Source organism: Microtus pennsylvanicus, chromosome 15 (genome assembly GCF_037038515.1).
Source record: "Microtus pennsylvanicus isolate mMicPen1 chromosome 15, mMicPen1.hap1, whole genome shotgun sequence".
NCBI classification, from domain to species: Eukaryota; Metazoa; Chordata; class Mammalia; order Rodentia; family Cricetidae; genus Microtus; species Microtus pennsylvanicus.
Genome location: NC_134593.1, coordinates 32450494 through 32474135, shown reverse-complemented (window position 1 = coordinate 32474135; position 23642 = coordinate 32450494).

The window sequence follows — 23642 nt, the reverse complement described above, 5'->3', positions numbered from 1 at the left end:
TTTTTTTCAAGTAACAGTACAGGTTCTCCTCTGCAGCCTGATAAATCTAAATGCTGAAGGGCCAGATGACTATTCTTAACTAAATATTCATCAACTTTTGTCTTTATTTCGGTGAGTTTTGCTTTGTTTTTGAGACAGGGTCATGTGTAACTCAGACTGGCCTTGGACCCTCTTTGCAACTAGGAGGGACCTTGGACTCCCGAACTCCTCCCTACAGCTCTGAAGTGCTGGGGCTGCAGGTGTGTGCCAACATGCCAGCTCTCAGCATCCTTTATAAATATTACATAGTAACCTAACTGTGATAAAGCAGAATAATCCTTTTTAATGGATTGCATTTATGACTATTAGAACGTGCGGTATATTTAAGCCATGTAGTATGTTAAAATTACTAATTAGCACAATACTACACACTGAAGCAAGTGCATCAAAGGAACACACAAAGCCAGGTATGATGGTACATGTTTGTAATTCCTGTACTTAGGAAGCTTTGGACTGCCACAAGTTCAAGGTTGCCCTAGGCAACATAGCAACTACTAGGCCAGGTAAGTCTACATAGAAAGACCTTGTCTCAAAAAACAATGCTAACTTCCAATGGGTGCACAAGTGTGCATAAGGAATAGTTCTAACATCCTGTGTAGCCTTGGCTGGCCTGGAACACAGAGATGCTCCTGCCTCTGCCTCCCCGTTGCTGAGACTAAAGGTGTGCACATGCCCAGCTGACATTTTTCTTATCTAATTATTGAACCACACAAAACCATTGTGTTTACTGCCCTCTCATTCAACATTCCACTTTTTGTGTTGTTTCAAATGTTCCAAATTCTTAACCTAATTTATTACGCACCTTCAGCCAGGCCAAATACTATGTTCTAAATTTTAAATTCTTTTGTAAGTTTAAAATTAGCTTTCTGGAGTCGGAGTAGGTGCTGGAGAGTGGCCCTGGGGGTCTCGTATATGCAAACACAGACGTACCATCACTGACCTACATTGGCAGTAATAGCCTCTCCCCCCCACACCCCGCTTAACCTTGTGATTGCATCTTCATACTTCCTGTCAAATTCTTGCATGCATGAAGGTGTCTGTGACACAGCATACATTCTCAATCCGCAACAGCCAAGCCAGCACGCACACTCCTCATAGAGAGGCGACAACCCTCTGCCGTTTCAGTTTGGCTGATTGTGGGATTATGGCAGAGGGGACACTATGTGTTCTCCAAGGAGGCCTCTTGGAAATGAGCCATCCACCACACTGTGAGGAAGGCCTCTCTGGCTGAGCCCAGAAGGTGGCCTGGACCAACTCACTCATCACTGCCATCTTCCCTGCCTACACCTGCCAGGGTAGCTGTGTTGCAGGGGAGGGAAGCAGAGACGAAGCCTCTCTGCTGAGCCTTGTCTTGGTTAAGTATGAAGAACAAAAGCAACTGTTGTTTTAAACTACAAAATCTGGAGCGAGTTTCACCCAGCAAGAGAGAATCAATATTTGTTTCATTCTTCATTTTGACCAGCCACTTTACTTTTAATGAAAAAGAAATAAACAGATCAAGGAGGTAACCTAGCATAATGTATAAGGGCATTCTCTAATCGGTCTGCTGGGCTCTGCCAATCGCCAGGAAATTATTAATAAGTAGTCGGTTATCTGTTGAATGGAAATGATAACCCCAACTAATTCACTAGGAGTCCTATGAAAATTCAATGAAGTAATCTATTGCGATAGTTGATATTGATTGGCAGCTTGACAGGATGGAGAATCACCTAGAAGACACACCTCCCATCTGTCTGTGAGGGAGACTCTCGGCTGGGTTCAGTGAGGCGGAACGCCCCACCCTAAACATGGCGGCACCATTCCATTGCTGGGGGATTGGACTGAATAAAGGGGGAACCTGAGCGTTGGCCTCCATTGCTTTCTGTTTCCTGTCTGCCTGTTCAGGAGCTGCCTCCCAGTCCTGAGACTGAGCCACCTAAACTCTTCCTTCCTTAGGTTCTGTGTGTCGGATGATTTTTGTCATTGCCACGAGAAAAGTAATCAATACATATTATCTAAAGTATTTCAGTCAATGCTCGCTACTTAAAACGACAACAACAGACAGAAAATCCTGCTAAGAGCTGGCTGTTCTGGCTCTGGAGAGATGGGACAGTCGGCAGCTGAGAGCACCTCTGCTCTTGCAGAGGACCCGAGTTTGGTTTCCAGCATCCACAGCAGCAGCTCACAGCCACCTTTATCTCTGGTTCCAGGGGACTTGACATTCTCTTCCGGCCTCCTTGGGCACCCACGGTGATGTGCATGTACTACTCCCCACCGGTATAGACATCATCTTAAAAATCTAAGAGGCTAGAGCTAGCCATTTGAATGGTTACATATTTTATACATATTCTTGATTTTGTTGCTTTCTCCTTTTTTTCTTTTTACTTATTTTATGTGTATGAATGCTTTGCCTACATGTCTGTGCACCATGCACATGCCTGGTACCTGCAGAAGTCAGAAGAGGGCGTAGGGTCCCCTGAAACTGGAGTTACAGATGGTTGTGAGATACCTTGTAGGTGCTGGGAATCGAACCCAGATCCTCCCCAGGAGCAACAAGAACTCTAGTGCTGATCCATTGCTATAGCCTGCTTTCCTCTTTTTAATTGCATCGAAACATACATTTTATTATCTTTCCAGTAAGGTTGAAAATCCAGCACTGTTTCAGTTGCTGCTGCTATCACTTGCTCTTGTGTGTGTTACAAGTGTATGTATACACGTATGCATAGGGGTGCATGTCTTTGGAGGCCACTGGAGGGATCGGGTGTCCTGCTCGACCATCTTCCATTTTTATCCCCCTGATAGGGTTATTCACTGAACCTGGTGCTTACTTTATGGCTAGGCTAGCTGACCCCCGTGCCCCATCTCCTTCAGTGTAAGAATTATACGAATGCTCAGCCAGCCACACCTTAGCTAGGGATCTGAACTTAGGTCCTCACACTAGCACAGTGAGTATTTTCATTCTCTGAGCCACCGTTTGCCTTTTTATAGAGGAAAACGTCAGCTGGGTATAGAGGTGCACAGGCACTTGACAAGCAGAGGTAGGAAGATCGGGAGTTTAAGACCAGCCTGGCTAAGAGACCTTGTTTCAATAAATAAATAAAAGGCCACACACTAGAGTGTGTCGGCAGTTATCCGAAACTGAAAGCAGCAATCGACTGTTTCACTTCTCAAGTATTTGTAGGGAACAAAGTTCCACCCAGACCTTGATTTCAGAGGAGATATATACAGTGTTGTGACTTTTGATCCCCCCAGAGCTATGTAAGAACATCTTTCTGTTGTTTTTCCAGCCACGTTTATGATGATCTGTCAGAGCAGCCATAGGAAACTGTCATGGTGCAGACCACTACCACACTGGCTTATGATGTAGCCAATGTCCTTCTCTTCCAGTTTTTCCAAGGACACCACTACCTGTCAGTCACAGTGCTGGCAAAGGAGCCAAGACCTCTTACTGCCTGTTAAGTACCACCAGAAGTACATGTTTTATTTTGTTCTTGAGACAGTCTCACTATGTAGCCCTGGCTGACTTCCCCAACATCCCGAGTTCTAAGATTGCAGGCATGCCTCTGTGCCTGGCTATCTTAAGAATTTCTTAATGCAGTTCAAGAATCTAATTTAGTCTACCAGGTGCCCCTCTGTTCTGGTTGCTCTTCACCCCCCCCCCCGGCTGTCAGGAAGCAGGAGCCTTTAGCAACGTACTGTGTGGTGACGGCAGGGCTCGGGATGAGAAAAGGGGTTACCGTGGTATCTACCACGAAACCGAAGTATTCCGTGGAGTAACCCAGCGGTGGAGAGAGACTGACTTCAAAGCCCAAAGAAAACCGTTGGCTTTCTGCTGTGGTTGGGATGTGTCTCCCCAGTGCTCTGGTATTGGAAACTTAATCTTTAGCTTTGTATGTTCACAGTATCGAGAGGCAGGGAGGTAACGGGCTAGACAAGGCCATGGAAATGGGCTTCTCAGGATAGAGAGAATAGTATTGTAAGATTAGGAAGGATTTCACCTAGCTTTCACCTACATGTAACCATCACACTACGACACAGCCCAAAACCTGCACAGATGCCATCCCTCAGCTCCCGAAGCCTAAGCCAATACAGCTCATTTCTTTTCTTTTCTTTTTTTTTTAAGACAGGGTCTCATGTAACCCAGGATGGCCTGAAACTCCCGATCCCCTTGCCCAAGAACTGGGTGGGCAGGCCCATGCCACCCTGCCTGCCAGATCTCTTCTCTTTATAAATTACTTGACTTGATGTATTCTGTTACAGTCACATAAAACAGACTAGAACATTTCCCAAATTAAAATGGCCTTTTTGTTTGTTTGAGACAGGGTTTCTCTGTAGCTTTGGAGCCTGTCCTGGAACTAGCTCTTGTAGACCAGGCTAGCCTCAAACTCGACAGAGATTTGCCTGCCACTGCCTCCCTAATGCTGGGGTTAAAAGCATGCACCATCACTGCCGGGCTTAAAATGGCTTTTTTAAAATTAAGCAAATGGAAATAGCCTAGTTATATAGAAGTTAAGATTGAGCAAAATCACCTATTAGGACACCAATTAACTGAAACCGCAAAGCGCGATTCCCAACTGTGCAACGAGACAGCCATTTCTCTACTCTTGGGCTTCCTGTGAGGTGAGGTCTTTTGTTTGGCTCCCTCTGGGCCCAGCTCAGGACTCTAGACAGACAAAGGACTTCCCTTGCTCTTTAACCACTTCTTTTTTTTCTGCTTGTTTTTAAAACCAGGGAAAAAAAAGAGCCCACACGTGCAAGGTCACTGACTCCACCTCAGCGATCCTCTTTTCATGAGCGTATTGTTTTCTTTTCTTGAACCTGGAAAAGAACGCAACCACAATGTAATGCTTAGTTTCTAAAATAGCAGCTTAAAAAAAAAAGCACAGGATGTGTGTGCTTGTAACCACTGTTGAGGCTCTGTGTCTGCTGGGTTTCCGCAGCTCCCTCCTGCCCTGGGCCTGCTGTCCTGGTCCTCAGCTGCCTGAGGAAAGTCCCCTCAGGTGAGCCGCAGCACAGAGGAGCCATAGGAACAGTCTGCTCGGATTGTCGCTACAGGGTTAACTGCAGTTTGGCCCTGAGTCTTCAAAGGCTCCCTCTGCCATATTTTACGACTTTGCGCTTTTCTTGGCTTCTCCCCTTGGTTGTGTGAAAATACCATTTGATCGTAGAGAGTGGAGCTTCTAAAATATTGAACTCACTAAGGAACTCCTGTAGAAAAAAATTCCTGAAAATTTTATCTTTAGCCCGCCGAGGGCCTCATTTTTGCTTTGAGATGCAGTCTACCACAGCACGGGATTTATTGATTTAACTTCCTGCCCTGCAAAGCTACTTGGTCTTAATGCCACAGACACATCCTCTCTCTCACTTCTTACCCCTTGGCCATCTCTCTACTCAGTATCTCCTTTTAATCAGGATCTTCGCACACTTGTGTGCAACCACCTACCGATTTGGCATTATAAAGTGATCTTTCAGGGCTGGTGGGTTGGCGCAGCAGGTAACAGCTCTTACCAGGGAGCCTGATCTGAGTTCAATCCCCAGGACCACAAGGTGGAGAGAGAACCAACTCCTATAAATTGTCCCAACTTCACACCCACGTGCACACATACACGCATGTGCACACACACACACACACAATTTTTAAGCGGATTTTGCTCATCCCTGTTGTGATACATCTACTTTTATAAAACATGCAAAAGGCAGAGGCAGAACCGACACAAGCTCATGACCATTCGACACCGTGAGGTCCAGGCCAGACAGGACTCACAGGGAGACCCTTAGAAAAAATAAAATTCCCCTTGTGTGCAATATGCATCTTTATTTTGTAACCTCCCCTGTTCCTCATGAAGCTGATGCTAGCCCCACAGAAAGACAACCACAGTATTTATTGGTAATGGCTACAACACAAGATTTTTATTTCGCTTCCAGAGAACCATCTATCTCCCTGCAAAATCTAATGATCCCACCCTCCGAAGGAAATGACTGTGTAACTGAGGACAGTCTGAGGCTTCTGATCCTTACGTCTCAACCTCCCGTGTCCTAAAAGTACGTATACATCACCACACCTGCTCTGGGGATGAAGGACTTCATGCATACTAGACAAGTCCTGCACCAATTGAGCGACATCCCCACCAAGGTGTCAAAGTATACAAAGTTTTAAAAAGGAGGAAAAGCTAGTTGAGGTGTATGAGGAAAACCTAGGAGATGTAGCAGCACGCTCCATCAACAGCATGGCCCTCAGTAACCCCGAAAGGCCCAAACAGAACCACCTTCTTCCGGCTATTAGTGAAGAGTCACTGTGGGTACTGCCTCCCGTTTAGTATCGGATGTGGCTTTAACTGAGACTAAACTGTGTTGGGAAATATCCTGAAAGTATGTTGCTTCGTTAACAACAGTTTTTGTTTCCTTTATGGAGAGTGGAGGGTGGTTTCTATGCAATTTTATTTTAGGGACTGTCTTAATTGTGTTTGCTCCTTTAATCTTTTCTGTTTTGTTTTTATTTTTTAAGATTTATGGTTTACTTGTTGATCACGTGTATGTATGTGTGGATGTGTGCCAGAGGCATAGGATCCCTCTGGAGTTAAAATTACAGGAGGTTATGAGCCACCTAATGTGGGTTCTGGGAATTGAACTCAGGTCTTCTGGAGGAGCAACGCATGCTAATCACTGAGCCATCTCCCCCCCTTTTTATATATATAAAAAAGGCCTCATAAAATGAAGCCTAGGCTGGCCTCGAACTTGCTATGTACACCACACTACCCAGCTGGAATCTTCCTGTGGCTTGAAAGAAAATAATCCTGAACTGAGACCTCCGGAGAGGGAAGACAATGGTGTTGGCCCTGACTGGTTCTTTGTCCTTCGCTGCTTTCCTCGGGAAACTTCGAGGCTGTCACTGTGCAGCTCACACTGAACTAGAACTCACAGCAATGCTCCTGGTGGAGTTGCCTCAGTCCGGGGCTTTAGGGCCTGGACTAGCACGCTGGCTTCACGTCTTCCTGTTATCCTTTTCCTGTGGCCTCTCAAAGCAAAGGCGGTTTATCAGAAGATTGCCGGTTTAAGGCCACACACTTTTTTTTAAGCATGAAATTAACAGGCCTTTTATGCAACGTGATCATTCAAACCATGACTATCTTAAGGAGAAACTTGTGTGTTTAGCACATTTAATAGGCATGAATTTCCTCTCCCCTTCAGTAAGTACATCCTGACTCGGCATTTATTTTATCTGCCTGAAACACCCTTTAAAGGGTTTTTTTTAAACTTAAAGGGATTTTTATATAAATATTTTTATATTGGCTCCTTGGAAGTTTAATAAATGAAACCTTCTTCTCCCCGCTCCCTTTCTTAAAATAAGCTGGAGGGAGGCTGGACGAAGAGTCTATGGAACCAGGTTCTTCGGACACTTGCTGGGTCACGGTGCAGGCTGTTTTATGCTCGGCTGTGAGGCTTCACCAGTATTCAATGATTCAAAGCACAGGAAAGCTCATTACAGCTGTGTTCAAGGTAAACTGTGCAGATTTCTCTTATGCTGGGGGGTTCATTTGCAGTTGGGATGGACTGGGTGGGGTGCGTGCGTATTTAAAAATGGAACAGCGTCCCGGTATCTGAGTGCACTGCAGGAAGCAATCTCTAATAGGAAGGGCAGGAAAATAGACTTTGTTTGTTTCTTGAGACTGACTCTCACTGTAGTATGGGCTAACGTGGAACTCGTGGCACTCCTCCTGCCTCGGCTTCCTGAGGGCTGGGGTTGCAGGCAGCAGGCGTAGAACCACTGCACCCAGTTCAAACATTTTTGCTTAAGGCGTCCTTTGCTTCCTGGCACACATCCCACAACACAGGTCGCCTCTTACACTTCCATTCCAGCTTCAGTGATAAATCCCCAGTTTGCCTTGTCGATATCATTTCAGTAAAGAGAGCACATGGTTTCAGATGCAGAATGTAGAATTATTTTTTTATTTTTTTATTTTTATTTTATTTTATTATTTTTTTTTTTTGGTTTTTCGAAACAGGGTTTCTCTGTAGCTTTGGTGCCCGTCCCGGAACTAGCTCTTGTAGACCAGGCTGGCCTCGAACTCCCAGAGATCTGCCTGCCTCTGCCTCCCGAGTGCTGGGATTAAAGGCGTGCGCCACCACCGCCCAGCCAGAATGTAGAATTAAATCTGTGTATGTCTACATATATACACATACATGTGTGTGGCATATATATGTACATACACATATCCATTAAAGAGAGCATATAGTCTATGTTCTTTCTCATATGCAGGATGAAGAATTAAATTTCTGTATGTCTCTCTGTATATACACATATGTCTACACACATACATGTGGCATATATACATACATATATACATTAAAGAGAGGATATAATCTATGTTCTCTCTCATATGCAGAACGTATAATTAAAATCTATATGTCTACATATATACACACATATGTACAAACACATACATGTGTGGCATATATATACATATGTATATGACAGTGATGAAGTTAGAAAAGGGATGATTAGAGGGGAAGAAGAGATAGAAAGGGAAGGAGGAGGGACAGGTGATGGAATACATGAAATAAAAGCAGAAAAACAGTTCTTAGGAAAAGGGGACCAGCATGAGCACACAGCAGAGCAAGCGAGGACAGGGCATTGGGGAAGGGGTTGAATGAGAATAAAGTAAGTATTAAAATGCCATTATGAAACCCATTACTTTGGTAGCCTACAAATATAGGGCCAGCAAAAAAGCTCAGCAGGATCTTGTTGCTAAGACTGGAGATCTGAGCTTAGATGGAAAGAGAAAACTTAACTCCCCACAAGCTGCCCTCTTTCTAACTTCCATGTGGGCTATGGAGCGCGCGCGCGCGCACACACACACACACACACACACACACACACACACACACACACACACACAGAGAGAGAGAGAGAGAGAGAGAGAGAGAGAGAGAGAGAGAGAGAGAGAAGTAAATGTAGTGGAAAATGTTTAATTTAGGTTTAAAAATGTTTGAAAACAGAATGTGGGGCTGGGGGTGCATTTTGGCAGAGCACTGGCCTCGCATGCACAGAGCCCTAAACAGCACCTCCTAAAACTGGATATGGTGCTGCAGGTCTGTAATCCTAACGCTTGGGAGATGGCGGATTAGAAATTTAAGACAATACTCAGGTATATGAGATCCTACCTAATAGAGTAATTTTAATAGGAAAAGAAAAAAAGTGCAAGAAACCTGAAACGGCAAGGGACCCTTCAAGTACTAAAGTCACAGATGCTAAAAATGAGCAAAACCATTTTAAAGCTTACTAGTAAAAAAATGATGGCTAACCTGAAAGAGGATGCACAAACAGATGAATGTAAACCAGGACCGTGCTGGCCAGTTTTCTGTCAACTTGACACCGGCTAACGTCATTTTCAAAGAGGGAACCTCAGGGGAGAAAATGCACCCACCCTGTGGGCAAGCCTGTGGTACATTTTCTTAATTGACAATTGATATGAGAGGACCCTGCTCACCGTGAGCAGTGCTGCCCCAGGGCCGGTGGTCCTGGGTGCCAAAAGAAAGCAGGCTGAGCAAGCCAACAGATATGGAGAGCAAGCCATGCAGAGGAAGCCAGGAGACAGTATTCTTCCCTGGTTTCTGCTTCGGTTCCTGCCTTGAGTTCTCGCCCTGACTTTCCTCAGTGACAGACTGCTGTCTGAGAGCTGTAAGATGAAGTCAATCCTTGCTCCCCAAGTTGCTTTTGGCCATGGTGTTTATCACAGCAGATTGGAAACTAGGAGAGAAACTGGTGCCAGAGACCGTGCTGTTGCTGTGACGGACCTGACCAGGATGGTTTTGGGGGAGAATTCTGGAACTTGACGAGGAAATATTTCGAGGAAAAGTTTAGAAATGTTGCCAAAGAAAAGCTTAAAACTTCATGAATCAAATGACACACTGGAAAGCATTATCAAGAAGAATCAACCAAGTGAAAGAAAGATGGCCAGAAGTGGAAGGCAAGGAAGATGAAGTGCCATGTTCAAACATCAGGAAAAGAAAAGAAACAAACAAACAAAAAAAAAAACAAAATAAGTATGACTACATAATCAGGCAACTCTGGATACAAGCAAGAGAAGAAACTCAGGAATGAATCAAATGCGATTAAAGAAGAATCCGAGATAAAAACTAAAAGCAGAGAACCTATTCAATAAAATTATAGCAAAAAAAAAAATTCAAGTGCAGAAGAATAAACAGAAAGCAAACACCAGATGCATTTAGAACCTCAAATCCACATGGCCAGAGAAGAACCTCCCCATGACATACCGTAGACAAGAAGGCAAAATGCAAAGCAAAGAAACAGGGGCCAGTAAGATGGCTCCCCACGTGGAGCACTTGCCAGGCTAGTTGGACAACCTGAGTTCAAGCCCCAGAAACCACACAAAGGTAGAGGAGAACCCGCTCCACACAGTTGTCTTTCTACCTCTCCACACACCTGTAACAGGTACGCCCCCCCATGAGGTAACTAAGTAAAATTAAATTTCTAAAACAACAAAGCAAAGAAAACTATTGAAAGCTGTAAAGGAAAAACCTGCACTCATCCACAAAGAACACACAGCAGAAAAATTTCAGGTCTCTTGTCAGATGCTGAGATCCTGGAAAGCATGGCATGATGCATCCAAAGACCTGAAAGGAGCAACCGCCAACCCAAATGGCTATATTCCAGCCTCAATATTTATTTTAAAAGGGTGAGGAAACGAGGTTATTTCTTTTTTTTAAATTTTTTAAGTGTGTGTGCACGCACGCACATGTGTGTCTGTGTGTGTGTGTGTACGTGCACTGGCAAGACAAAGCACACGCGTGGAAATCAGAGGACAACTTGCCAGTGCTCTCTTGTTTCACAACGTGGATTCTGAGCATCAGACTCAGGTCAAGCAGGGGCTAGTGATATGACTCAGTGGGGAAAAGGTGCCTGCGACCAAGTGTGACAACCTAAGTTTGATCCCCAGGACATACATGGTGGTCGAGAGAACTGACTCCTGCAGGCGGGTCTCTGATCTCGAAATGGTTGTCATGGCAGGCCACGGAGCATGCCTCCACACACAACACCCTAAGTCAAAATAAGACACAATAAAAATGTTTTTAAAAGAGAAAAACCCAACCTCAAAAGCAGCATACAACAATAAATAACAAACATATTATAAAGACCAAAAATTTAATGAAATGGATACTAAATGAATAATACATAGAACAACTTATCAAATGAGTTAGTTTTAGAAAAACGAAAGAGCTTGTTAAGCTCCTAGGCAAGCCAAGAGAGCGAACGCTTGAACTGATGAAAGCAGGTTTGAAAAGAGGAGACTGCCACAGAAGCCAGTGAAATCTAGAGCACCCTTAAGGAATTCTTTGAAAGCTGATATTCCTCAAATCTGGGAAACTGAGGAGTAAGTTCTAAACACAGATGTGGTGTCTTGCATAAGAATGGCCCCCATAGGCTCATATATTTGAGTGTTTGATCTCCAGGGAGTAGCACTACTCAAGAGAGATGAAGAGGCCTGGCTTCGTTGAAAGAAGTGTGTCACTGGAGGTGAGCTTTTGGGTCCCAAAAGCTCAAGCTGGACCCAGTGGCTTGTTCTCTCGAAAACAAACAAACAAAACAAAAAAGAACAGTGCTGGTGGTATCACAATACTTGATTTCATGACATATAACAGCACAGCAATAGCAAAAGCAACATGATGCTGTCACAAGAACCAACATGTAGACTAACAGAATAAAATAGAGGTCCCAGAAAGGAGCCTATGAAAAGGCCACCTCTATAACAAATGGCGCTGGGAGAACTGGATTTCCGTATGTCGGATAAAACTAGATTGTCATCGTTTGCCCTGCACAAACACAGCCGATGCAATACACATCAAAGTCTTTAATATACAAAGCTTTGAATCTGCCACAGAAAAATAATAGATAAGAAACATTGTAAGCATAGACAAGAACTTTCTGAAAAGAACTCCCATAGTCCAGGAAATGATTCTAAGGATTGGCATCTAGTTATCTAGTGGCAGGGAATACAAGAGACAGCTTAGACACAGACATCTATGCTTCTCTAGGAAATGGTCCCAGAGTAGAAAGCAACCTCCAGAGTGTTGGTGCATAGCTTATATTACCACCCTGTAGCTATAAAATCTAAGAATAGAATAAAGCTCTTGCTTGTTTTTCTTTCAATTGAAAATAGATTTCTTTTATACAATATATTCTGGTTACGCATCCCCTCCCACAATTCCTCCCAGCTCCTGCCCACTTCTCTTACTATTTTTATCTCAAGCACTATATACATGGCCGGGTGGTGGTGGTGGTGGCGGCGGCGGCAGCGGGTGGCACACACCTTTAATCCCAGCACTCGGGAGGAAGAGGCAGTTGGATCTCTGTGAGTTCAAGGCCAGCCTGGTCTATAAGAGCTAGTTCCAGGACAGGCTCCCAAGCTACAGAGAAACCCAGTCTTGAAAAACAAAAACAAAACAAAAAAATAATAAAAAAACAAAAAAAAGAACTACATACACTGCTTTATGTGTGTTTCTTACCTGTATCATTTACAAGGCAACTTATAGAAGAAAGCATGTATTTGAGAGTCCATACTAGCAGGGCGAAGGCATGGCAGCAGGAGCAGGGAGCTGAAGGCTTACCTTGCTTCAAACCACCAGCGTAAGAAAAGAGTGAACCAGAAATGGTTCTTTAAATTATTTAAACTTAAATTCCCCACGCTACATCCTTTTTCCAGCAAGGCCTCACCTCCTAATCCTACCCAAACAGTGCCACCAACAAGGGATCAAGTACACAGATGCCCAAAATTGTTGGGGACATCCCATTCAAACCAGGACATTACCCAGTAACTATTACCAGATGTAATGTGTTGTGTATGTCCTGTGCTGGAAAGATCTCTTAGCTTCTAGTCTGTGTATACCTGCCACTGTCTACAGATCTGTAGGTAACCAAAGTAGTTTTGGTTCTTCCTTTGAGTTTTGAAAGATTTTGTTAGGTGATAATGTCAAAAGTAATTTTCCTGTGGCTCAAAAAATAAAAACAAAAAGCTCCCTCAAAATTCATGGCCTTTGATTGCCTTACAGCGTAACCTGTTTTGGACTAGGCAGCAAAGTCGTACAAGAGGCCTCTCTGAGTTGTTTTCCAGCGTTTTGATTCTATTAGCTGGAACACTGAACACAAAACAAAATCCTCTGGCCGTTAAGTCTGAGAACACAAGACTTCAAATTTACGGTTTCCAGAAATTTCTGCTTCGCCAGCCAGCCATTATTTTTTCAGTTGTTGTTATTTAATCTTCTGCTTAGAACATTTTTCTATTTTGATTTAGATTTAAATTACATATGTACTTTGTGTGCTGTTTGCTGGAATATACAAAATATAAGACACGCACAAAATATATAAAAATATAGAGGAAACCATGTGTAATACATCAAACCATGGTGAGACTATGTTAAGTCACTCTCAAAATGGCTCAAGACATATTAACTTTAAGTTATTAGCAGTTAGATCATTGAAAACATTGCCAGGAAACAACATATATCATTTATATTCTTCTTTTAAAAGTGCCACCTGAGAAGTGGGGAAGCCTTTAAGAGACAGAGCTAGAGGGGGATTTCAAGTCATAGGGGATATGTCCTTGAATATCCTTGAAAGAACTGTGGGACCTGATCTCTCTTATCACTTTTAGCTTCCCGGCAGTTTTCTGGACCACATGCTCCCGGTGTGATAGGCTGCCTGACACAGGCCCAAAATGCAACAGGGCCAACTAACTAGGAACTAAAATCTCCAAAATCAACTTCTCCCTCTCTGAGCTGATTATCTCAGGGGTTTTGTTATGGTAATGAAAGCCTAGCACACAACATGCAGACCAACAGTCCCTGTTAGCCGTGTTTCCTGTAAATACTAGCAGACACCTTCTGCCTGCTGAGGCTCCCCTCCTCCTGGCTCAGTCCTTTCTCATTCAACTCAGGTTGTTGTCTTCTCCTTCCTGTCTTTATCCAAACCCTTCTCCATGACTTCAACTATAGTCTATCTTTCTAAAGAAACCGACCGTCATATGTTCTAGAGTCTAACGTCATACCATTGACAATTGGTTTGTGTAGTGTCTTAGGGTTTCTGTTGCTGTGAAGAGACCATGACCATGGCAACTCTTACAGAGGAAAACATTTAACTGGCGCTGGCTTACTGTTCAGAGGTTTAGTCCATTATTACGGTGAAGAGCACGGAGGCAGACCCCATACTGGAGAGGAACTGAGAGATATACATGGTTTGCAGGCATCTGGAGAAGACTGTGTGAGACTCTAGGCCCAGCTTGAGATCTCAAAGCCTGCCTCCACAGTGACACACTTCTCCAACCAGGCCACCCCTCCTAATATTGCCACTCCCAATGGACCAAGCATTCAAATACGTGAGTTTCTAGGGGCCATTTCTATTCAAACCACCACATACAGTATAACCAGCCCTCCAGATCCTACTGCAGTTCAGGACCACAGCATGGGTTCGCATCCTGAGACAGGGAAGGGGTATTGGAATTCCGAGAAAATCATTCACATTCATAAGTCTTCAGCAGGACACACTTGAAAGGGCCCTAGTTGCAAAGAATCTCAGACCCATCACCAGCATCATGCTGTCTCTTGGTCTGAGATCAGCCAGTCACCCAGTCTGCACATAATCCATGTATGCCAATGGGTTTGGAGTCTCACTGTGAGTATCTGGGTCACTGGTAGCCCTATAGCACAGTCTCTGTCTCTGTCTCTCCCTCAGCCTCCACTACTAGGTCATCTCTGATGGGGGAGAGTCTTCTGTTTTGTGTTAAATAAAGAGGCTGCCTTGGTCCTTTAATAGGACATAAAATTAGGTAGGCAGAGTAAACAGAACAGAATGCTGGGAGAAAGAAGCTGAGTCAGTGAGTCGCCATGATTCTCCCACTCCAGACAGACACAGGTTAAGATCTTCCCTGGTAAGCCACCTCGTGGGCTACACAGATTATTAGAAATGGGTTAGATTAATATGTAAGAGCTAGCCAATAAGAGGTTGGAACTAATGGGCCAAGCAGTGTTTAAAAGAATACAGTTTCCGTGTAATTATTTCGGGGCATAAGCTAGCCATGTGGGCGGCCGGGTGCCAGGGACGCAGCCCCACTGCTCCTATTACAACACATCTCCAAACCCAGCATCCCTCTGGGACAGCTGGGACACTTGCTATTAGCAGAGCCCAAGTCCCATGTTAGGTGCAAGCCGAAACTGTGTTTGATACAGCTGAAGGAGAGTCAAGCCAATCCATTTGGGAGCATCCCTGCTTCTGGCCCCAGAGAGGGCTCCAGACTGCCCCTTAGACCCACTAAGGCAGAAAGGGCCTCCATCTCGGTCTCTGGGGCACAATACTCTCCACAGTTTTACTGAACCTCCTAGCGGGCTAACCAGCCTGGGGTTCCTGGGTCGCTAATGTGTTACCACACCCTCACCACCAGCAGCTGTCTGTGTCAGTTCCTGTAACAATCCCGCCTCAGTTTCCCCGAGTGTGCACTGGGATATTTATGATTTGGTTCTTAGTAAATTTCTATATGATGGAAAATGCCATTTCCTGTGCCCTTGGTTTTATACTGAAACCCAGACTCACAGTTATAGAGATGAGGAAGTAAAACTGTCCAGAGAGCTGGGATTGAAAACGGTGTGAGGGGGAGGATCGCCTGTTCATATTCAAATTTAGTGTCTGGAACCTGGTGTAGCACAGCAGACACTGTTAGCAAGGGTTCTTTTGTTGGTTTTGCCCAAAGGGGCTGCTCCAAGCCATTTTCCCATACCCATAAGCATTTTGCAAACAGGCCCCCCCACCCCCAGCCCCATGACTCACCCTGTGTTTGGGTCCTGAGGCAGGGAAGGAGCAACCAACCTGGAAAGAGACAACCAGGAAAGGGGCAAAGAAATTAATTGTCCGACCACCAACTGAGTTTCACCCAAGTGGCCAGCCATCTTTATACATCAAAAACAAGCATGTTTTTCCATACTAACAAACAAGTTTTTCCCATCCCCCAACATTACCCTCCGGCAAAAATAAATATGTCAAATCTGTTTTCTCCCAGTTGTAAAATCAAAACATCTTTAAACCAAAACAACACTTACCATTTTGTTTGCTTAGCCTCATATCCAGCCAGGTCCATCTTGTCTTTACAAAACAAAAGAGTAATTGACATAGGCACATGTTTTCGAGAAGAACAATCTCATTTGAAACAAATTTACAGAAACAGGGGTGATCTCACCCGGATCCAGTCAGCACCGAATCAGAACAGCTTCCAGGTCTGAAGTGACAGCTGGCATCCCCAGACAAGAAACCCGAGAAGTATCAGTTCCCAAAGAATTTTAAGGGAAAATAATTTGAGAAAAAATGGGGTTTCCAGAAGAGATCCCATCTGTCCCCTTCATGATTGACAAAAGGGCACTAAAACCACCAAGAGAATCATCAGTATTACGAGAGAGAAGAGGGTGTGCGGGCCACCCAGTTCAGTGGTATGCTGCACAGACCCAAAGTCCACTGGTCCTAGCCAAGTGAGACTGTGCGCATGGGCGTTTGCCTCGTTTGGAGACTCATTGACAAGCACTCACATACTGCACCAAAGCTAGGCTGCACGGCTCTCAACACTATCCCTGTCTGCAAAGTCAATCAATGACATATTTCCTTAAAGTTGCATCTCTACAGATCCTGCACACTGTTTCTTCTTATACTATTCCTTAACAATATGGCACCATCAGTGCCATTTATACGCCACCGACAGGCATTGGATAATCTAGAGGTAGCTGAAGCTTGTTGCTTAGCTGAGTACCGGAAGATATGCAAAGGTTTTATGCAAATAGCATGCCAATCTATCTAAGGGATTTGAACATCTAAGGATTTATATATCCCGCAGGAGGGTGGGTCCCAGGAATCAGTCTCCTGTGCGTACAAAGATAACCAACCAGTGAAAATATGAAGTATGTGGACATTTAAATAAGGCAGAGGAAGCCCTGGGTCTCTTGAGTAGGCTCTGTCCCTTGGACCGCCACCTTTCTTTGTGATATCCCACTTTTACGATTTTGTCGCTATTGTTTTTTGAGGCGGAGTCTCACAAGGCTTCAAACTCACTTGGTAGCAGAGGTTTGGCTTTCAACTCCTGATCCTCCGGCCTCTACACCCCAAGGGCTGGGAACTGTGCATCATTATACTGGACTTATTCTTTTGGTTTTATTTGTTTTGTCTTGTTTTTTTTTAATCTCCTTTCTCCACATTCTTTCTCTCCTTCTCTTGTAATGGCAAAGAAATATATTCTAAACATGAACATATTCTAAACAGGGAAACCTCACATTGGATGAGGGGAAGTGATGAGTTGACAACCAAAGACTAAAGTACTCAACATGAAATCCAGTCTTCATAATCAAACAAAACAAAATAAATTTAAAAACTCCCAAATCTAGCCGGGGTGGTGGTGGCGCACACCTTTAATCTCAGTACTTGGGAGGCAGAGGCAGGCGGATCTCTGTGAGTTCGAGACCAGCCTGGTCTACAGAGCTAGTTCCAGGACAGGCTCCAAAGCCACAGAGAAACCCTGTCTCGAAAAACCAAAAAAAAAAAACAACAACAACAACAACAACAACAAAAAACAACTTGCAAATCTATAACCACATGAATAGAAAGAGACCTTCATTGATTATTAGGACAAATGCAGAACATGGCTTGGGATTATTTTAGTTTTTTTCTTTCCCTGCTGCTGTGGTAAAATACTCTGACCAAGGCCACCTAGGGGAGAACAGTTTACTTACAGCTCACAATTCCCGGTAAGGCAAGAGGATCAGGAAGTTCAAAATTTATCCTTGGCTAAATAGCAAGTTTAAGGCTAGTCTGGGTTACGTTAGGCCATGTCTTTAAAGAAAAGAAAAAAAAAAAAAAGGAAAAGGGAGGGTGAAAATGGACGCCTGGCATTCTTGGCTTTGTTTTGTGTCTGTTTCTTTCACTCTGGCTCACATTCCCACTTGACTCCGCCCACCTCCCCATGGAGTTAAGGCACAGAGGTAAGCCACTGTCCTGAGCTTACCTTCATTTCCAGGAAGAGCAAAACCTCACAAACCAGACCGTAGAGACACAGACTGCCCCCCAGAGATGAAGGCAATTACCCATGCAGGAGAGGTTGCACCCCTCTGGACCACCTTGCAGAGTTGGAGCCAAGGCAGTGATGCTCACGACCACAGCTTGGCCACCAGCCCTGCTCAGTTATGTGCCCCTCATATCCCTCGCCCCAATTCCTCCTCTGTTTAAAACTAAAGTTCATATCAGCACCCCAAAGATGAACACGGAGATCACTTGATGTCTTTATCTGCTCCTTGCTGCAGTGTGGCCACACTGATAAGCTTTCCTCCTTCTGCTTTTTATGAGTCCTCCTTCATGTCTTTAATTGGTTTATTGGGATGGTGAGCTTTGCCTTTGGGAGATCCTAAAACCGTATCTTTTTGTTTTTTTCTATTTTCTTTTCCTTCCTTCCTGCCTTTCCCTCCCTTCCTCCCTCCCTCCCTTCCTCCCTCTCTCCCTTCCTCCCTCCCTCCCTTCCTCCCTCCCTCTCTCCCTTTCTGAGACAGTGTTTCTCTGTGTAGCCCTCCCTGGCTGTCCTGTAACTCACTCTGTAGACCAGGCTGGTCTCAAACTCACAGAGATCCATCTGCTTCTGCTTCCTGAGTGCATACACCTTTAATCCCAGCTGTGGAGCTGGCTAAAACTCTATCTTTTGATTCCAAAATTTCATTAACAATCTTAAGGGGGGGAAGTCATTTAGTGAGCTTATTATAGAATATAATTTTATTTTTACTCATTCAATTTTTAAGTGTGTGTGTGTGTGTATGTGTATGTGCGTGTGTGTGTGTGTGGTGGGGGTATGTTTACACAAGAGTGCAGGTGCCAGAAGATGGTGTCTGATTCTGTGGAGCTGGAGTTACAGGTATCTGGAAGCCACCTGATGCCAGTGCTGGGAATTGAACTCAGGTCCTCTGTAAGAGCAGCAAGTGCTCTTAACTGTTGAGCCAGCTCTTCATCCCCCACAATGAACCATTTTTAAGTTGAAACAACTGTAAGATGGATATGATGCCACCATGAAGGTGAAGGCAGGAGAATCAAGTTCAAGGTCAGTCTGGGCTACATAATAAGACTGTCACAAAAAAGGAAACCAAAGATATATGCCAGGTGTAATGCATGCCCTTAATACCAACACTCAGGAGGCAGAGGTAAATGGATTTCTGTGAGTTTGAGGACAGGCTAGTCTACATAGAGAGTTCCAGGACAACCAGGGCTATATAAAGAGAACTTGTCTCAAGAAAAAAAAAATAAACAAGATATACTAATTAGGCCTGGTGGCTCATGCCTGTAATTAGTACTTGGAAGTCTGAGGCAGAAGAACCATGGTTGGTTTGAGGTGAGCCTGGGCTGTATTGAGCTTCAGGACAGCCAAAAGTAACTTAATAAAACAACCAAACAATGATAACAAAAAACTGCTATCATAGAAATTTTAAAAAGCATTCAAGGAGTAGCAATAGATAGAACTTTAGGAGTAAGAAATTTATAAGCAGAAAGGACAGCCGGCGTTACAGAGACAAGAGCAATGGTGGCGTCTCTGTGGAGGCGAGTTGAAGAGTTCTTGTAACCTAGAAGAGGCACTTCCCCTTGAAAGGTGAGACAGGGCCACAAGCTGCCTAGCTAAAGCCACACTTGGGGCGGGAGGGCAGGTGCCAAGAACACATTTCAAAGGGCATGTTCAGTGAGGTTGTTTCAGAAAGGGCCCTAGGTTTGCAAGATGCTTTCTAATTGTCTTGCTCAACTTCAAAGTGTCTCAGAAGAGGGGATTGCCGTCTTGAGAAAGAACAGAGGGAAAGGAAATGAAAAGAACATCTAAAAGGAGCAGCAGCAAACAAAACAGCCCAAGCGAGTAGTACACAGCTAAGTGCATTAGGATTCTAGAATCTAGTTTCCCTACATTAGCCTTTCTTCCCGGTTAGCCAGGAAAAGCAAGCTCGGATCCTGGTGAAATGTAAAGTGGGCATCTCTTTAAAAACAGATTCCCACCAAAAAGGAAAACAAAGTCTTTCTGAGACTAGCCCTTTCCATGTGGTAGTTAATGGCAATTTAGGTCTATGTTTTTAGCTTTCTGTTGAGTCATCCCCTCTCCTCCTCCTCCACCCCTCAGTTTACAGGGTCAACAAGCCAACTTTCTAAATCACGGGACTGGCTTTGCTATGTTTGGTCTCAAGCCAGCTTCTTTATTATCTGTGTTGTTATGCACTACACAGCTCTGTAGACACACCAGATTAAACCGGAGAAGCAAAGCCCAGAGATTATTCCCAGACGGTCGGCCAACTGATCTCTACCCTGTTGCTAGCTACTACCACACAAAATAATGGCCTTTTATTCACAAGTCCCTTTAAAATAAAAGTCCTGGGGCAGGGGAGGATTTCTGCTTCTGTCAACCACACTGACTCTCCCTTTGCCTCAGTTTCCTAAGAGATGTCATAAATGGTTTTGTTCAGGAAGGACGTTCTTTCTTCTCCAGTTCCATCTACAGTCAAATGCTCTGGAGACTTTTCTGTCGCTTCATCCTAACATAGAAAGAACTATGAATGTGTTCTAGTTTCATGTCTGTTGATAAATACCCTGGACCAAAAAGCAACTTCCGGGAGATAGGGTTCCCTTGGCTTACGATTGCAGGTGACCATTCATCAAGTCAAAGAGAGAAGCTCAAAACTTCTAGTCATGCGACATTCACAGTCAGGAGCAGAGAGAAACCAATGCGTCCATGCTGCCTGCTTGTTTTTACTGAGCAGCAAGCCTTCTGCAATTCCTCTACAGTTCAGGAAACTGCGCAGAGAATGGTGCCACCCACAATACGCTGGGTTCTTTCGAATCAATTAGTAAGACCATCCCCTACAATCAAACCTGATCTAGATCATTCCCTAAGTTGAGTCAAGTTAACAGTTAAAACTAACCAGAACAGAAGGCTTTAACAAAAATTTGGAGGGCTGGTGAGATGGTTCGAGGTAGAGGCTCTTGCTACCAGCCCTGATGTTCAATCCTAGGTCCTACATGGTGGACGGAGAGAACAAATTCCTGCAAGTTGTCCTCTGACCTCCACATAGGCACTGTGGTACGTGGATGTCCATCTTCCCGGAACCCACATACAAGCAAGCATTTCTTTTCAAAAGTTATATGAAGACCTTGTTTTAGAGTTAGCGCCTGCAAAAAGTACTGAAAACCGAATGCAGTCCATTTACAGGGAAGTTCTATGACGCCCTGGAAATGATTTGACTTTGAAGAATTAAGGTTGAGGGTACAACAGTCTCAATTTCTCCCCCTGGCCTATTCCAAACAAGCATGGTAATAAACCTTTTTTTTTTCTTTCCCGTTTTCCTCTTTTTCTTAAAAAAAAAGGGGGGGGGGAACCTTTAAAAGACAGAGATTACTCTTACCAGGCAAGATTGCACAGCCTAAATAGATCAGGCGAAACTCTCATATCTAGCAGGAGCCCCCTAGGTAGGATCCTGTGATCCTAACCAGCGCTGAGTCCTCCTTGCTCCTTGTCCTGTCCGAAATGTTGAGCTCAATCACATGATGTAAAACTTCTCACCAGCCCCCACACTTAGAAGAGTCTGCTGTTCCCTTTGTTCTTGGGATTTCTCAAAGTCCTCCTCAGGCTCCTCTCTGAGGAGGCTTCTCCGGCCCCTCCCTGCCATCCCTCTCATGCCAGCTCTCCCTTCTCCAGGATGGGTCTCTCAGGTCTGAAAGGGAAGTCTCCTCCCTGTAAGGCCCTGTTTTGTTTTGTTTTTTAAATACACTGTATTATTTGATGTCTAATAAAACTCACTTCTGAAGGGAATTATGTGTCCTTTCTCAGGATTGACCAACTCAGGTATAGTCAAGTATCATTATCATTAGACCCCCTGTGACCTAATATCAACCATCCCCTGTGACCTAATATCAATCATTAGCTGAGTTTCTGTCCTTCTGCTTCCTTGACTCTGCCTTGAATGTGACTTTGAAATGACAATCTGTTTTTTATTTTTTGAAACTGCTTTCTTCAGCTTATTTTTTTTTCTATTTATAAAAACCAACCACCCCCTCACCTCCTCTTTCATGGAACGGAGTTCTGCTCAATTCTAGAATTATAAGTAAAGATATGGGGCTGGAGAGACTCAGTGGTTAAAAACACTTGTTATTCTTCCAGAGGACCAGAGGTTGGTTCCCAGCACCCACGTGGTGGCTCACCACCATTTGTAACTCCAGTGTTAGGGGATCTCACTCACTTTTCTGACTTCCTCAGGCACAAACACGTACATGACGCACATAAACACATGGAGGGAAAACATTCATGTGCGCAAAATAAATACATCTTAAAAAAATGGAGATTAAGATGTTTCAAGTAACTTATAATTTTGTCCTATATGCTTTCCTTTCAGTATTCTCTGATCTTCTATTTTAATGTCCCGGGAAACCTATGAAATAAGAGAGTCAGGAGTCTGTGGTATTAGATCCTATTTTTCATTTTTGCTGTTGCTGTTTTGTCTATGTGGCCTTGGCTGGCCTTGAACTTGCGAGGGAGACCAGGCCGGCTTCAAACTCCCAGAGACCTACCTGCGTCTGCCTTCAAAGCGCTGGGACTAAAGATGTTTGATATCGCGCCCAGCTACATTCCAGTTTTCAAAAGCCAGCTGGCATTTTGAACAGCACAGGGTTGCCCTACGCACACGTGGCTCCCCTTGAAGGCATTTCAATAAGCTGCAGCAAAAATCATGCAGAAGGCTACTGTGGAGATGGTCAGAGCTGGAATACAGCTCTTTCCCATGCTTATTTTATTCTGCCTGGAATCTCAAAATATCAAAGAAAACTCAAGGTCTAGACTGGATTTCTTTCTCACCCTAGATTTACCTCTCAAGAGCAATTTTCTCAGATATTTGTGATCCAGAATTCTATGGAGACTTGAAAACTTAGTTCCCTCCTTGAACAGAGCCAAGTGCCCCCCCCCCCCAACTGTTTCTTCAAGGTTTACTGTTGCGATCCAGCCACCCTCACCCACCCCCCAACAGCGGAACTTCCTTGTGGTCTGTAACTGACAAGGATGTTTGTGTTCTTCCTGGCCGGCTGTTTGTCCACAGAAGCAGTAGAGGTATAAAAGGCTTTAGCTAGGGGCAAAATAAACGTTGCTGTTCTTCCACCTGAAAAGAAGTCCTCAAGTCTCAATCCCGGCACCCCCTGCCAGTCTCCCCATCCAGGCTGCCCTTGCAGGGCAGTTTACTTACGCTAAAAGTGGCACGTGACACAGTAGGAACCTTCTGGCCCACAGTGAACAAGGATGACGGTGTTCAGAAGGGTAGAGGACCAACCATTTAACTAAAGGACACAGCTGAAAACCCAGGAGTATGGACCAGTGCCTTCCGTCAGCCACAAGAGAAACCACTTCAACGAAGACTTTATTTTGAAGTAAAATAACTTAACCTTAATACACTCACAAATTACAGATTGGCCTGGTGCACATATTGTTTTGTTTCGCTTGTTTTGAAAAATGAGCATGGTTGCTGTATTTTGACTGGTGTGGGATTTCAGGAATACAAATCGCCCACGAGGGCTCCTTGTCATTAGA